Genomic DNA, 18,577 nt, shown 5'->3' with positions numbered 1-18,577 from the left:
CCAGGCTCCTCTGTCCATGGGATTTCCCAAGCAAGAATACTGGAGTGGATTGCCATTTCCTCTTCCAGGGGATCTTCCTGACCCAGGTATCGAACCTGTGTCTCTTGCATTGGCAGATGGATTCTTTACCACTGAGCCACCTAGGAAGCCCAAGTCTTCTTATTCATAACAAACTATATGCAGCTGAATAACATTCTTTCGGCAACTAAATAGGCTTGGGAGGTTAACTTTATAGGCTGCCCAGGTGTATTTAGGCAGTCAGTATAGAGGGCCCTTACTTTGTTACCTAGGGTATAAAGTTTAGAAAATATTAAGCATTTTCTACTTATATTACAGACAAAAATTCTTAAAGACAGTCTGTATCTATTCTAATAGAAATGGATATAACCTGAGAGAGAAAATTACTAAAGTTGTATTGACAAGTATATTCAAAATATGTGCATGGAGTTATTGTATTAATGCTGAGTTCTTGCTAACTTGCCATTTTCATGGTAATTTCAGGAAGTAAGAAATGGATAACATTTTTGTTTTATTTAAGTACTCCCATGAGTTTCTGTTAAGGGTGAAAATGTCATTACAGTATTTGTTAGAAAGTCACATACACTTTAACGCTAGTCTGATGAGCACAGAATATTATTGTTATATTTTTGCTTAAGTCTTCTATAATAGCATAGCTTCTCTTCCTCTTGGTTATGTTAATGAAAGATGCAGATTATCATGCTATTTTCCATTAGAAAAAGTCTGAAATGAATATATATGAACTATTTAAAACATTCAACTTTCAAGATTTAGACTTTTTTTTCCTGACAGCCTTATCACATAATCACCAGTCACTAGCTTATAAGCTTGTATTTTAAAAGAAAACATCTATAAGGGATAGGATTCCCATTTTCTCATTGGAGGAGGCACAAGTAGTTTGTTTTCTTTCTTGGTTTTACAAACAAAATAATTAACCCAAGGGATATATTTCTCTGTTACCTCTAATGCAGACAGTTAAAGAATAGCCACCATCATGGCCACAGTTCAATACGTGATGAGGAAAATGCTTGTCTGAGAACCATAAGATTTATATTTGACCCATAGCTCTCCACGCAGATTGTTAGCAAATTGCTTAACCTGAGTCTCAGTTTTCTGACCTGGAGGAAACAGCTACCCATTCCAGCATACTGACCTGGAGAATTCCATGGACTGTATAATCTGTGGGGTTGCAAAGAGTCAGACACGACTGAGCCACTTCCATTTCACTTCAAAATGGGGATACAATCTACATCACAGGAATATTCCACAAGTATTGATAAATGAGGCAATAAAGTTTCCTGTCACAAGTGTAACATTCTAGAAAGAGAATGTGACAATGTTGTTAATTCTATATTTTTCAAAAGAAATAAGTTTACAGATAAGCACTGTTTACTCAGTAGAACACCCTTCTAAATTAGAACTTTTTCTTCCACACATGATACATTTTTCTTTTTGTTGTTGTTGTTTCTCCTCTACTTTAAGAATGTTTGTAAACTCTGGTCATACTTTTGAATGCCTTTCAAATTTGAACCAGTTAATATCTGCCACCTACTGACCCAATTCTCTCCACTTCCTCTAATCCGGCCCTCTGCAATACACAGTTGCTTGCTTTTGCTGGGTGATTAAACTGGCCTTAATTTGATTTTTCCAAAGATCTGGATTAATATAGGGTTAGAAAGAGCAGCTTCTAAATGCGTCTAACCTATAAAGCAAGGTGCGTAGCAATCAGTAATAATTTTTCCCTCTAGAGAACAATTAGTAAAACCCCACGTGGACTTACTTTTTCTTTAATTGTCTAGCATTTATAGTTTTAAAAGTGATTTCCGTTCACACATTCAGGTTTAAAAAGCACTTTTTTTTTAGTAAGTGTGAGTTTGTGAAGTGACTCACCACACATGTAGGTACTTCAAAATGCATGCCTTTAACTACTATTTGAATTTTTAGAGATTTGTACTTTTGCTGACTGCAAGAAAATACAAGGCCTAGTGCCAGTTCTTACTGGGTCAAGATTTTATTTTAAAGTACCAACATTTCCTCAGCTTTTTTGATACTTAAAAAGTCATACAGATTTTCCTGCAAAAAGTTTTAACAGGCTTTATTCCAGTAAGAAAAATTCAGGATGCTTATGCTGTGGTAGTAACCAAAACTGTGTACAGTGACTCTTCAAAAAGACAGGAGTTGTAGTGCCAACCGCCTACCTCCATTCATTTGAAAATTTGAATATGACTTTTGATTCCCTCCAAACTTAACTACTAATAGCCCACAGTTGACCAGAAGCCTTACTGCCAAAATAGCTAATTAACATATATTTTGTACATTATATGTATTATATACTGTATTCTTACAATAAAGTAAGCTAGGGGAAGAACATGTTATTAAAAAAATCATAAGGAAGAGAAAGTGCATAAATCTGTGCTATATTCATCCATATGGTATGTTTACATCATTTCTTAAGTTGAATTGTCTGTCTACGTCAGTATTGTCTTGTATGACGTAAAAAGCTATAGATGTTATGTGCATTAACACTAGACATCAGGCATGAAAAGATAATGAGAAAAATTCATATTTACTTACAGGTATAACAATTCAGGTATTGATAACAAAGACCAGTATGGTTGCTTTATGGTATCCTCATGTAATCAATACAGTTATTTCGCAGTAGCCCAACCTATACACTAATGAATGAATCATTATACAATTTTTATGGCATTCTCTATTAGGTTTATGTTTGTGGGCATACTATATAGTAATATAATTCTCTGAAAGCAAAGTTGTAAGAAGTGTTAAAACTAACACATCATTAATTTTATTTTAAATATCCCTCACCTTATGCTTATCCTGATATTAGGATAGACTGGTATCATTTTATGCATTCATGACGTACTTTTTTCTTATTTTTTTGACATTTCTAGTCTATGTGCTTTGTCTGAAGCTGTTTCAAATTATAAAATCTCCAAACATTTTCCAATATATTTACTGAAAAAAAAAATCCATATATAAGTGGACCCACATGAACTGTGGTGTTGGAGAAGACTCTTGAGAGTCCCTTGGACTGCAAGGAGATCCAACCAGTCCATTCTGAAGGAGATCAGCCCTGGGATTTCTTTGGAAGGAATGATGCTAAAGCTGAAACTCCAGTACTCGGGCCACCTGATGTGAAGAGCTGACTCATTGGAAAAGATGCTGGGAGGGATTGGGGGCAGGAGGAGAAGGGACGACAGAGGATAAGATGGCTGGATGGCATCACTGACTCGATGGACGTGAGTCTGAGTGAACTCTGGGAGTTGGTGATGGACAGGGAGGCCTGGCGTGCTGCGATTCATGGGGTCGCAAAGAGTCGGACACGACTGAGCGACTGAACTGAACTGAACGTAGGGTCAACTGTGTTTGGTGAATTTGTTAATAAAAATTGCCAAAAGCTAGACTACTCTATGGAGAAGGAAATGGTAACCCACTCCAGTACTCTTGCCTGGAAAGTCCTACGGACGGAGGAGCCTGGTAGGCTACAGTCCACGGGGTCGCAAAGAGTCGGACACGACTGAGCGACTTCACTTTCTTTTCACCCTGCATATATGGAGAAGGAAATGGCAGTCCACTCCAGTATCCTTGCCTGGAGAATTCCATGGACAGTGAAGCCTGGCAGGTTATAGTCCGTGGGGTCGCAAAGAATCAGACATGACTGAGTGACTAACACACAACACACAGACTACTCTAGAAATATATTTTTGTTTAAAGAGGCTAGTGGAGGCAGTAAGAACTAGTGTATATATGTGTGTGTATTCAGCATAGCTCTGGGTGCAGAAAATTTGGTCATTTAAAAAATTTTCAAGAAATGATCACACTAATTGACCAAGGAAATTACTTTGACCTTGTGGAGACTTAATGGGTAGTGGTTTGTGGAATGTATTATAGCAGCACACTGACCTGAATCTGAATCATGGTGCACCCTTACCCGTTGTGTGACTTTGGGCAACTCACTCCACAGCTCTGAGTTCCAGTTCCTCCATCTGTAAAAGTTGTTGTTGTTCAGTTGTGTGTTTGACTCTTTGTGACCCCATGGACTGCAGCACGCCAGGTTTCTCTGTCCTTCACTGTTTCCTGGAGTTTGTTCAAATTCATGTCCATTGAGTCAGTGATGCCATCCAATCATCTCATCCTCTGTCACCCTCTTCTCCTCCTGCCCTCAGTCTTTCCCAGCATCAGGGTCTTTTCCAGTGAGTCAGCTCTTCGCATCAGGTGGCCAAAGGATTGGAACTTCAGCATCAGTCCTTCCAATGAATATTCAGGACTGAATTCCTTTACAATTGGTTTGTTTGATCTTCTTGCAGTCCAAGGGACTTCGAAAAGTCTTCTCTAACACCACAGTGCAAAAGCATCAGTCCTTTGGTGCTCAGCCTTCTTTATGGTCCAACTCTCACATCTACACATGACTACTGGAAAAACCGTAGCTTTGACTAGATGGACCTTTGTTGGCAAAGTAATGTCTCTGCTTTTTAATAAGCTGTCTAGGTTGGTCATAGCTTTTCTTCCAAGGAGCAAGTATCTTTTAATTTCATGGTTGTAGTCACTGTCCCCAGTAATTCTGGAATCCAAGGAAAGAAAGTGTGTCACTTGTTTCCATTGTTTCCCTGTCTATTTGCCATGAAGTGATGGGACCAGATACCATGATCTTCATTTTTTGAATGTTGAGTTTTAAGCTGGCTTTTTCATTCTCCTTTCATTTTCATCAAGAGGCTCTTGAGTTCCTCTTCACTTTCCGCCATAAGGGAGGTGTCATCTGCATATGTGAGGTTATTGATATTTCTCCTGGAAATCTTGATTCCCACTTGTGATTCATCCAGCCTGCCATTTCTCATGATGTACTCTGCATTTAAGTTAAACATGCAGTTGACAACATGGTCATACGTTTATTTTCAATTCTTAGTTAAGAACAAAAACACTATTTATACAATTATTCTGATGAGAAAATATAACTCTCATTAGAGATCTTATTTATTGTCATATGACATACTCTCTAGGCATGCAGCATAAAAAAGAGGGGAAACACCTGACATCCATTTTCACTTTAGTTTGACTTGACACATTTCAGGAAACTGAATATTTGAAAAATGTTTCTGTATTGATTAAGATATAAGTAATAGAATACTTTATTAAAATAGCTTAAATAATCAGTAGATCATCTCACCCAACAGGAAGTTTGGAGTACTGGTGTTTAATTGTCATGATGATGTTATCAAGGACCCACAAGGTATTTTCCATATTTCTTCTCTACCATCGTCAGTGTTTTGACAATGTCACTCTTCATGGTTCCAAGAGAGCTGTTTTTCCATGCTAGTTTTTTTTTTAGGTGGTGGAAAAACCTTTTCTAGTAAACTTCATTGGTCATAATTGCATCATATGCCTGTGCATACACCCCTTTTTGGCAGAATAAACATTGCTTGTCTTAAGCAGCTTGACCTAATCAATATTCACCTTCTAAGAATAAAAAGGTGAGCGTTTGCCAGCAAGTAAGAAACGAGGAGGTATGTCTTTGAGAAGGTTGCCTCAGGTCTGTCACAGCTAGGGAATGTCACAATTTTAGTAATTGCTCCAAATTTTCATAGGAGATTGTGAAATATAGGGCACTCATGACTTGATTCATTCAATACATTTACTTTTAAATGCCTGTTGTGTTCCGTTTCTTGGCCCTGAGTGTAGAGAAGTGAACAAAAGGGAAAAAAAATCGCTGCCCCCTTGGAGCTTATGATGAAATAGACAAAAATATAAAGCAATTTAATTCATGCTATCTTATGATCAAATGATAGATAAAAATTATAGTAGAGAAGGGAGCATGGAAAGTCTGGGATGGGGTGTGCGTGAAGTTGCAGATTTTGTCCAGGGAAGGTCTCTCACTCAGAAAGAAGATGCCTTGAGTAAAGGCTGTGTTGGTATGGGAGCTGATGATGCAGCTCTCTGGGGAGATGAGTGTTCTTGTCAAATGCCCTGTGGCTGGCTGGAATGGGGTGACTAAGGAGGATCACAGGAAGTGAGGTCAGAGGGGAAAGCCAGGAGACAGTTTAGACCAGAGGAGTGACCCAGTGTAACATTTTTACAGAATCACTGTAGCAGTTGCGTTAAGTAGACCAAAGTAGACCAAAAACAGAAGCAAGGAAACAGCTTAGGAATCTATTGTAATAATCGAGGCAATAGAGGGTAACTTGAATGAAGTAGTGACTCTAGATATTTCTAAGGCAAAGCCCACAGAATGTGCTGACGAACTGGATGTGAGGTATGAGAGGAGGAGAGGCAAGGATGGCAGCCAGGGTTTGGGGCCTCAACAATTCAAAGAATGGAGTTAATATTAACTGAGATTAGAAGAACAGGGATTCAGTTACTGACACATTTAAATTTGACATGTCAAATAAATAATTGTATAAATATTTCTTGAAGACAGATCAATATGTATTTTTTAAAAGGATGAATTTGGCCATTAATAATAGGAAATGGCTTTTAAAAATGTATGTATTAAAAAAAAACAACAGTAAGGAAGAAGAGAGTACAAAATGGGGAACTAAAGGTTTATGTGGCAGGGGGGCCAGAGCGGGGCAGAGGGATATTTTATATTCCATTGAACAAATACAGGGAAACACTGGAACTGGTTTTAAAATAGAATATTCAAAGAAGCATTTATACACTGAGCATTTATCTAGTGCCTACTATGTTTTAGTTTCAAAAATTGCATGTTAAATATGTTTATTCGAGTCAGTACCCCAATTTTGAAACCCCAAATCTTCTTAAAAGCACACATCAAAAAAAGAAATACACCACAAAAACCAGTGATAAAAATTTAGGATACGTCTGTTTCCTCTGAACATGGTGCAATTGATGATCCTTCTAAATACATGCATTGTTAACTGTCCAGGCTATCTTCCCCCGACCCAGCTTCCTCAGTATCATACAGCCTCTAGTTAATGCGCAGGCATATCATTCAGTAGTAAGAAAGTCAGAAGAGAAATCAATACATTACATCTTAAGGTGAGTTTATCAGGATGAATGGCTTTTCTTTTGAAGAGGAATTAGTCCAAGATATCTTTTAACCAGATTATTGCACCTATTTGCATTTAACAAGGATGCCACACAGAGGTGTGATTTTCAAACTGCATGCATCACATAAAATGCTGAGAAGCATCTTGTCAAGTACCTTTTTATAGGTACCTTTGACTCGTGTTATAGGTACTCAAGAAATATTTAGGTGGAAAATCTTACTTAGAACATTATCATTTCTAATTTATTTAAAAACTTAAAATTATGGATCATGAAGTAGACATTGCCTGATAAAATGTGCTCTATTAATATGAGGTTGTTGAGAAAACTGAATTCTAATTGTTTTGTCAGGTAAAAGTACTATGGAATAAATACAAGAAATTATTTCGCGAGCAAAGAAATGCTGCTCTTTAACTTGGATTAGGCCTTTCTTTTCACGTTTTTGCACAGGCTTGGTGAATATATGACCTTTGGCCTATATGACCAATGAGGGGAAATGTGCGTATTTAGAGGGGGAATCTGTTTGTTCAGAACTTGAAGTATACTGAATTGCTTCAGTTTACCTATTCCTGTGTTAAGTAATTTTTCCAAAACGACCAGTGTTCTGCAAATTTGCAGTAATTAACCTAGCATTTGTGTTTATCTTATTTGAGACCAAATTGATGGTAGATATGAATTAGCCTCATTCTTTGATTGGCCAGGCTGTAAGTTTTTAATCTGCAAATTTACTTTCAAGTTCTTTGGACTGCATTTCTTTATATACTTCTTTGTTTTTGTTTTGTTTTTTTGTTTTTGTTTTTTAAAAAGGAGAGTTAGCAAAATCTGTTGTCTGGCAGTTAGTATTTGTTCATGTGTACAAGTTATTAAGATGCTTTACCTAAACAAAATTCTTGTCAAAGTAAAACTCTGATTTGCCAAACATAGCAGCTTACTTTTTATTATGTAAATGTGAATAATGTAAATCCAGTATAAATTTAAATCATGAAATGCAAAATCAAAGTAATGAACTGAGAACCCACCAACCAGCATGGAATCACAACTTCACTAACACAGTTGCCTCTATCAGCGTGTGCCTCTCCTTGCCTGTGTCTCTACCCGAACTGCCCTCCCTGACCCCCAGCCACTCTTCAATTTTGTGTTCATCATTTACTTTCTTTTTAATACTACTGGTTTTTATCATGTGGTTCCTTAAATAATATGCTTGTTTTTTTTTGTTAAGTTTTTTAAAATTGGTAACATTCTATGTAAGTCTTCTGGGACTTGGCTCTTTTTCCCTGTTTACCGTGTTTCTTTGACATTTATTTATTTTGTTGAATGTAATTGTAGTTCATTTATTTCACTGCTGACTAATATTCCATTGCATGGATCTATTTGCTATCCAATTGATGGGCATCTGGGTTACTGTTGGAGGGTTTCAGTTTGCTTGTTTTACTCATTTTTGATATATGTTTTGATGTATCTATGCATTGATACAGATGTGTGTGTTTATGTGTGATTCAGCCATCATTTATATGTGTACTAGTGTACATGTGCAAACTTGAGGATACATATCTAACGGTGGAAGCACAGAGAATGTTCAACTCTATGGAGTAATGCCAAATTGTTTTCCAAAACCTTTGGGCCAATTTACCTTCCACTAGTCATATATCAGAACCTCCTGTTGAGCCAAATCATTGCCAAAACTCAGAATTCTCAGAATTCTTAACTTTTCCTAATGTAGTGGCATCTTATCTTAATTTGTTCTTCTGTGATTGCTAATGAGGTTGAACATATTTTCACGTGGTACTCAACACTTGTGTTTTTTTGAACAAAATGCTTGTTCATGTGTTTTGTCCACTATGTACTTAAAACTATGCATTAAATGCATTTATTTTTTATATATATATATTTTTAACGAAGTTTCAAGTGAAGAGTTTATTTCATTTTATAAAAGGGAAACTGTGTATGAGTTGCTATTCATGGAAAAATTCATTTAATTTTGCTTTCCCAAGTTCTTTACTCTCTAACTGTACCCAGTTCAACTATTAGTAATCCATCTAGTGAAGACAAGGCAAAATTGCAAACACAAGGTCTTCTGAGAAATAAAACCATCTCATCTATGAATACTGTCATAGTATTTTAATGTCTGAGTTTATGCTTGTATATGCTTCCCTGGTGGCTCAGACTGTGGAGAATCTGGAGAATTCCTTGGACAGAGGAGTCTGGCAGCTACAGTCCATGGGGTCAGGAAGAGTCAGACACAACTGAGTGACTAACACCAAAGGATCAACATGGCTGTCTGGTGTGTTTCTTTAGCTGGTCCAAGCTAATGAAAAATATAGAGATTGACTTAAAAACTTCTGGGCCAAATGATGTCTCTTCTCATCTATAACAGCAGTAATACCAAATGCTTTACATGGTTTACTTCTATAAGCTTATTTAATCATCATAGCAAAATTTTGATGTATTATTTTGTCATTTATAAATCAGGAAGCTGGGGCCCAGAGATTAAATAACTTGCCTGGGTCCACAGCTACTAAATGGTAGAAAGAGGATTTCAACCTATATATTCTAGTTTCTAAAGATTGTAGTCTTAACTGTTATGCTACAGATAAGAAAATCATGCAGTTGTTATGGTTTTAGGAAGAGTTTTCCACCCTAAAACTGGAGTAATACTCTGAAGTGCTACCATGTATGTGTTGCCAATGGAGGATAAGCTCAAGAACTCAGTATCGCCCATTTTATTAAGTTAATCTGGTTACTTTAGAAATATGGAGCTAGTGTTTCTTTTAGTTTAGAATGCTATACAGTCTATAAGCACAAGGAATGAATAGTTGGTTTTAGGCTTTTGTGTGTTTAAGTATTGAGTCCTAATTTTGAGAAAAGCTAGCCCGGCTGATTCAGTCTCACAAATCAAACAACTTACTGATGTATTTAGCTTTGAAAGAATCTCATCATAAACTGTAATTAATGAACGTAATGATATATATTTTTATTCATTGGGTTCGAATAAATATAAAATTTTCTCTACTAAATAAGGGCCTTTCAGTTTTAAAGAAGATCCAGTTATTTGATCTGAGGCATAGGTCATAAAAGAATGAGCAACACAATGGATTTGGTGATATCACCCAAATCATAAGTTTCCTAACTAAATTTACTTTGGCTTCTGTGGTTGAGGCTTTAGTAGGATATTAGTGGTTGAGGCTTTAGTAGGATATCAGTGGATGTCCAGTTCACAGAGAGGCAGACAGAGAGCCTGATTCACTTACTTTTTCTATTGTTTATTGCATGCCAGTAAAAAATGTTGTAATATCATCTCAAATCCAATCTCTAAAAATTAAGTTCTCCCTTTCCCCAATACCTAGCTCCTTCTTCTGACTATCCTGTCTTTGGTATCATCCCTATCCTTTTAAATTAATTTTTCATATACAAAACTCTTTCTCCTAAAAGTTTTAATCTGTGGAGAGCCTATGGTTTAGTTGAGTCAATAAAGTCAGCATGTAGGGTATATCCAATCACTATGTGTGTGTGTGCTAAGTCGCTTCAGTCGTGTCCAACTCTTTGTGACCCCATGGACTGTAGCCCACCAGGCTCCTATGTCCATTGGATTCTCCAGGCAAGAATACTGGACTGGGTTGCCATGCTCTTCTCCAGGGGATCTTCCCAACCCAGAGATCAAACCCACGTCTCATGTCTCCTGTATTGGCAGGCAAGTTCTTTACCACTAGCGCCACCATATATTTATAATAATCTGGTCCAACTTCTTCATGTTATAGAGAAGGCAAATGAGATCCAGAAAGATTAAGTAATAGATGTTGAGTGATCTGCTGATGTTCACATAGCTGATTCCAGAGAGAATCAGATTTGTACCTACTATCCTATGTTGCTTAGAACTTTTTATGGAAAGAAATGTTTTGAATGTATGAAGTATAGAGAAGGAGGAAGTAAGCCATTTGTCAAATAACCTCTTTCAGAAGGGCAAGGATATGTATAACTATTTCATTATGAAAAATCACGTCAGGAAAAAGTTCTGTTAGTTTGTGAGAGATTGCTGATTGTCAAGCCTGGAATCAGGCTCTCTATTTTTTATATTTTAAAAGAATAACATATAGAAAAGTTGCAAGTGCAATAAATTTTTCCCCTAAAGGTTTGATCTGATGCTCTATCATCTCTAAATAAATGAGTATAGATCTCTTGCAAACAAGAACATTTTCATATAAACCACAATAAAACCATGAAAATCAGGAAATTAATATTGGTGCATTCAGTTCAGTTCAGTCGCTCAGTCGTGTCCAACTCTTTGCAACCCCAAGAACTGCAGCACGCCAGGCCTCCCTGTCCATCACCAACTCCCAGAGTTCACCCAAACTCATGTCCGTCGAGTCGGTGATGCCATCCAGCCATCTCATCCTCTGTCGTCCCCTTCTCCTCCTGCCCCAAATCCCTCCCAGCATCAGAGTCTTTTCCAGTGAGTCAACTCTTCACATGAGGTGGCCAAAGTATTGGAGTTTCAGCTTTAGCATCAGTCCTTCCAAAGAACACACAGGGCTGATCTCCTTTAGAATGGACTGGTTGGATCTCCTTGCAGTCCAAGGGACTCTCAAGAGTCTTCTCCAACACCACAGTTCAAAAGCATCAATTCTTCGGCGCTCAGCTTTCTTCACAGTCCATTACTATCATCTAATCCTCAGATCTCATTCAGTTTTCACAAGTTGTCCCCATAATGTCCCTTATAGTAAAATGTTCTTTATAATAAGAGAATCCAGTTTAGAATCACACCTTGCATTTTACTTGTCACGTCTCTTTAGTCTCTTTCAATCTGAAACCATTCTTCAGTCTTTGACTTTCAGGATCTTGGCACTTGCAGAATCTTGGCACTTTGAGGACTATTTAGGCTGGTTATTTCATAGAATGTAGGTTATGAATATTTGGCAGGAATATCATAGATGTTATACTGTGTCTTTTCTCATCTTATAAGGTGGCACAAGATTTCATTTTGACCTATTACTATTGAAGTTCACTTAGATTACTAGATTCGGAGAATCAGTTTTTGTCAGGTTTCTCTACTGTGAAGTTACTCATTTTTCCTCTGTAATTAATAATTATTTTGTGTGAAGGTGCTTTGAAACTGTAAATATCCCTCTCCTGATCAAACTTTTATTTAATTAATGAACTAATTTATGTCACTGTGAGTTCATGACTGTATTTTATTCAGTTGATCTATACTGCATTACTGTTGTTAACTTATTTGGATGCTTATCTTACCCTGAGTTAGCCAATGGGGTCTCCTTCAAGATGGCTTCTGGGTCTTTTTAACATGTCATTCCTCGACCATATTGCTACCTCCAGTTTCATTCCCACGTTACAGAGATTAACCACATTTTCTCCCTTTTTGGCACCTCCCCTCTAACAGTGAAGAACTTGCCTATTATTATCCTAAATTTGGTCAGTCTCCCATATGTGGTTGATCTGCCATTTTCATTGACCCTCCGCCACCTCACAATTCTGTTTTGAACTTCACAACCATTTACGTAGAAGCCCTCCTCAGCCCACTTGGATTCCCGCGTTGCACAGCATGGTGCATCTTTTTACTGCACCTTGCTCAGGCATTGACACCCAGTGTTGGAGCACCGCCACGGTGAGTTCTGCTCACCTAACCACCATTCCAGCGCTTGGGCTCTGTCTCCACACCACAGTGTTTCCTCCTTTTACTACGGACATCTGCCTCATCCTGCTTGGACCCTGATACCCCTTATTAGCAATGCTCCGTTTCTCTTTTGCCCACTTTTAGGTAAAATGTTGCAAGATACACACATATTCTATACTCCAAATTTTTGGCAATATAGTTTGTGATATTGTAGTTTATAATTTTTTTTTGTATTTGTCAATGAATGGACATTTTTAAGTATAATACAGTTGAATTTAGTAATCATATGCTTTATAGGTAACCATTTCTATCTCTTAAGAAAGCCTTCCCTACCCAGAGTTCATAAAGATATCTCTTATATTTTATTTTTAAATATTAGACACTTGTTTTCTCTGCTTAAAACTTGACTTCCTCTGGAATTTATTTTTTATGTATTATGCATTGGGGATTAAATTTCTTTTTCTCCCCCAAATGAATAACCAATTGTTTCAACACTGTTGAGTAAATTCCTCCTTACTTTAGCAATCTGCCATGCAACTTTTATTAAATATCATTTTCCATATATGTGAAGGTCTGTTTCTTCTCCCAATGGTCAGTTTGTCTCTTTTCCAGGAGCACACTAAATTAATGGCTAAAACTTTATAAGTCTCTGTACAGATAGAGCAAGTTCCTGTACTGTATGCTTTATCTGGTTAGATGGCTTGTCTCCTATGGGCTTTTGCTGTCCATTGTAAATTTTAGAATCAACTTATTAAACCTTTGGAATTCTATTGCATTTCATTCAGTGTATTGGTTCACTTTGAGGAGAATTAGCATGTTGTAGTAGTGAGTCTTCTATTAGGAACATGGTATGTCATCCCATTTATTCAGGTTATCTTCCAATACTGTCTCCATACAGAATTTGCAATGTTTACAAGTTAATTCTTCAGGTATATTTTCATGTTGGATATTTTTTAAATGTTATTTTCTGTTTGTTACTGGTGTATAAAAACAGTTGATTTTTTTATGTGATTTATATTTAGTTACAATGAGTTAAATACTAAAATCTGTTTAGATGAAATGTCAGACATGCTCAAAAGCAGATAAATAAGATTAGAAGTCCAAGTTTTTACTCTGGAATTACTTCTGATGTTTTAATAAGTACTAAGTAGATAGTCATCTTTTTTCTTTTTTTTTATCAGCTTTATTGAAATAATTTGCTTACCATAAAATTCACCCATTTCAAGAATTCTTTATAGCCACATAGGTGCTCAGTCAACACCACCATTGAATTTTTGAACATATTCATGACTCTAAAAAGCATCCCATGCCCATTAATCTTCACTCCCCATTCTTATCCTGCTCCATCCTCAGCCCTAGGCAATTACTCATCTACTTGCTGTCTCTGAATTTGTTTATTCTGGACAGTCCTCATAGATGGAATCTTGTAATACATGGTTTTTTGTGACTAGTTTCTTTCACTAGGCACATAATTTGCAAGATTTGTCTGATTGTAGAATATATCAGTAGTTCATTCCTTTTTATGGCTGAATAATATTTCATTGTATTGAATGTATTACATTTTGTTATTCATTGGTTGATAGACACATAGGTTGTTTCTGATTTCTGGCTGTTATGAATAGTGTTGTTGTAAGCATGTACACTACCCTGGTGGCTCAGACGGTAAAGCGTCTGTCTACAATGCGGGAGACTTGGGTTCGATCCCTGGGTTGGGAAGATCCCCTGGAGCAGGAAATGGCAATCCACTCCAGTACTATTGCCTGGAAAATCCCATGGACAGAGGAGCCTGGTAGGCTACAGTCCCTGGGGTCGCAAAGAGTCGGACACGACCGAGCAACTTCACTATATATCACTACAAGCATGTATATATAAGTTTTTGTGTGGACATAAGTTTTCTTTTCCCTTCTGTTTATAGCCTCAGAGTAAGAATTTCTGGGTTATTTAGTAGTAACTCAACTTTTTAGGGAGCTTCCAAACTGTTTTCCAAAGAGGCTATGCTATTTTATGTCTCATCAGTAATGTATAAAGGTTTCAGTTTCTTCCTATCCTCCCTAACCTTAGAATTATTCAGTCTTTTAAATATATATATATATATATATATATATATATATATATCTGTTCTAGTGGGTATATAGTGAAATATCATAGTTTAATTTGGAGTTCTCTCATAAGTCATGATATGTGCATCTTTTGTGTGTTTACCAAACTTTCATGTATCTTTGGTGAAAAGTTCTCAAGTCTGTAGCCTATTTTTAAAAATTGATTTATCATCTTCTTTCAGAGGCCTAAGGGCTTTTAATATGCTGGATACCATTTCTTTATCATATATACTATTTGCACAAATATTTTCTCCCATCATGAGGCTTGTCTTCTAAGTTGTATCTTTTGAAAAATTTGATGTAGTCCAGATGCTGATGCTGGTAAAGGTTGAAGGCAGGAGGAGAAGGGGACAACAGAGGAGGAGATGGTTGGCTGGCATCACTGACTTGATGGACATGAGTTTGAGCAAGCTCCAGGAGTTGGTGATGGACAGGGAAGCCTGGCATGCTGCAATCCATGGGGTGGCAAAGAGGCAAACACAACTGAATGACTGAACTGAACTGATTTTTTTTTTTAATGGGTTGAACTTTTATTGTCATATTTAATAAATCTTTCCCTGACCTAAGGTTATGAGATGTTTTTCCCCTTATGCTCTTTACTAGAAGTTTTGTAGTTTCATTTCTTAAAATTTGGACTGTGATCTATTTTGAGTTACTAATTTTGTATGTTGTGAGGTAAATGTTTATACTCATCAGTTTATTTTTACATGTGAATATCCAGCTGTTCCTGCACCATTTATTAAAAAGACTTTTTTTCTCAGTGAATTGCCATGGCATATTTGTTGAAAATTAAATGACCATGAATGTGACAGTTTATTCTGGGCTATCTATTCTGTTTCATTATTCAGTTGTCCATCTTGGTGCCCGTATCGCACTATGTTGATTATTATAGTTTTATTTAAGTTTTGAAACCAGGTAAAGTCTTGGCAACATTAATCTCCTTTTTCAACATTGTTTGGATATTTGAGGTTCTTTAGACTATCATATATATATTTTAGAATCGATTTCTACAGATAAAAAAAGCAGTGTGAGATTTTGATAGATCACTTTGGGGAGAATTGCCATCTTAACAATACTGAGTTTTCCAATTCATGAACAAGAAATGCATCTTTGTTTATTTATTTAAATAGTTTTAAATAAAGATGTTTAATTTCTCTTAACAGTATTTTATATTTTGAGTATACAGGTTTTGCATTTTTTTTAAATAATTTGTATTAATTTTGTATCACACCTCACAGCATTTGGGATCTTCATTCCCCAACCAGAGATTGAACCTGAGCCCCCTGCAGTGGAAGCTCAGTCTCAACCACTGGACCACCAAGGAAATCCCTGCATTTTTTTAGATTTATTCTTAAGTCTTTTATTCTTTTTTGCTACTATTGTGAGTAAGTGGAGATTTTTAAAATTTCATTTTTGACTTGTTTGTTGCTAGTATATAAAATGCATTTAATTTTTATACATGGCTCGTATCCTACAATCTCTGAAAACTTTCTTAATTTTATTAGCACTTTTTTTTTTTGCTTGGTTAAGATAATCTGCATGCAGGATCATATTGCCTACAAATAAAGAGTTTTTATCTTCTTTTCCAATCTGCATGTCTTTATGTTTCTTGCCTAATTGCTCTGAATAGAGTCACTGGTACAGTGTTGAATAGAAGTGGCTAGAGCCATCATCCTTGCCTCTTCCCAGATGTCAGAGAGCAGAATGTATTCAGTCTTTCTCCAGTAAACATGGTATCACTTTTAGGCTTTTGTCCCAGAAAGGAAGAGTTATTTGACATTGAAGCAATCAACTAATGTATCATATTAAAATAATGTAGGACGAAACTGCATGATTATCTCAATAGACAAAGACAAAAAAGATAAAACAGAAAACAAAGGGTTTAAACAATGAGAGAGAGAGAAAAAGCTACTTTAGATACAGTGAAAAGGAAAATCTTCTCTGAGATGACAAAAAGCTGATCTCTAAACAACCTGGAGGCCTTAGTCACACAAAGAATAAAGTGAACAGGAAGGTGTTCAGCACTTGGTACTGCACTTGATTTGTTTACTTTGTAATTCCAATGTCTCCCACAGTGCCTTGCCCCTACAATTTGTTCAGACAGCAGATAGATAGTTTAGTACCTTGCTTTCTTGACAGTCACATTCTGGTCAAGTTACAGTGACATTTTCTTTTTGTTGTTGTTCAGTTGCTCAGTTGTGTCCAACCGTTTGAGACCCTATGAACCACAGCACATCAGGCTTCCCTGTCCTTCACCATCTCCCGGAGCTTGCTCAAATTCATATCCATTGAGTCGGTGATGCCATCCAAACACCTCATCGTCTGTCATCCCTTTCTCCTCCTGCCTTCAGTCTTTCCCAGTGTCAGGGTCTTTCCCAGTTAGTCAGTTCTTCCATCAGGTGGCCAAAGGATTGGAGCTTCAGCATCAGTCCTTCCGATGAGTATTCAGGAGTGAATTCCTTTACAATTGATTCATTTCATCTCCTTGCAGTCCAAGGGACTCCGAAAAGTCTTCTCTAACACCACAGTGCAAAAGCATCAGTCCTCTGGTACTCAGCCTTCTTTATGGTCCAACTCTCACATCCACACATGACTACTGGAAAAACCATAGCTTTGACTAGATGGTCCTTTGTTGGCAAAGTAATATCTCTGCTTTTTAATAAGCTGTCCAGGTTGGTCATAGCTTTTCTTTCAAGGAGCAAATATCTTTTAATTTCATGGTTGCAGTCACTGTCCCCAGTGATTTTGGAATCCAAGGAAAGAAAGTCTTTCACTGTTTCCATTGTTTCCCTGTCTATTTGCCATGAAGTGATGGGACCAGATGCCATGATCTTTGTTTTTTGTATGTTGAATTTTAAGCTGGCTTTTTCATTCTCCTTTCACTTTTATCAAGAGGCTCTTTAGTTCCTCTTCACTCTCTGCCATAAGGGTGGTGTCATCTGCATAACTGAGGTTATTGATATTTCTCCCGGCAATCTTGATTCCAGCTTGTGCTTCCTCCAGCCCAGTGTTTCTCATGATGTACTCTGCATATAAGTTAAATAAGCAGGGTGACAATATACAGCCTTGACCTATTCCTTTCCCAATTTTGAAATGAAGTCTGTTGTTTCATGTCCAGTTCTAACTTTTGCTCCTTGACCTGTATGCAGGTTTCTCAGGAGGCAGGTCAGGTGGTCTGGTATTCCCATCTCTTTAAGACTTTTCCACAGTTTCTTGTGATCCACACAGTCAAAGGCTTTAGCATAGTCAATAAAGCAGAAGTAGACATTTTTCTGGAACCCTCTTGCTTTTTCTGTGATCCAACGGATGTTGGCAATTTGATCTCTGGTTCCTCTGCCTTTTCTAAATCTAGCTTGACCATCTGGAAGTTCTCAGTTCATGTACTATTAAAGCCTAGCTTGGAGAATTTTGACCATTATTTGCTAGTGTGTGAGATGAGTGCAATTGTGTAGGAATTTGAACATTCTTTGGCATTGCCTTTCTTTGGCGTTGGAATGAAAAGTGTCCTGTGGCTACTGCTGAGTTTTCCAGATGTGCTGGCATATTGAGTGCAGCGCTTTCACAACATCATCTTTTAGAATTTGAAATAGCTCAACTGGAATTGCATCACCTCTACTAGCTTTGTTTGTAGTGGTGCTTCCTGTGGCCCACTTGACTTTGCATTGCAGGATGTCTGGCTCTTGGTGAGTGATCATACCATCGTGGTTATCTTGGTCATGAAGATCTTTTTTGTATAGTTCTTCTGTGTATTCTTGCCACCTCTTCTTAATATCTTCTTATCCTTTGGAAACATATATTTTAACAATTGCAT

At 37.0% G+C, this 18,577-nt stretch overlaps 1 protein-coding gene across 1 annotated transcript in view; it reads left to right on the top strand.

Annotated features, from left to right (window-relative positions):
* NRIP1 (nuclear receptor interacting protein 1) overlaps positions 1-18,577 on the top strand; it is a 108,456-nt gene that overhangs the window by 30,939 nt on the left and 58,940 nt on the right. The window lies entirely within an intron of this gene.

Source organism: Bos grunniens, chromosome 1 (genome assembly GCF_055505025.1).
Source record: "Bos grunniens cultivar Pamir isolate PY7600 chromosome 1, Bosgru_T2T1.0, whole genome shotgun sequence".
In the NCBI taxonomy this organism is placed as follows: Eukaryota; Metazoa; Chordata; class Mammalia; order Artiodactyla; family Bovidae; genus Bos; species Bos grunniens.
This window is presented reverse-complemented; position numbering and strand designations above follow the sequence as displayed.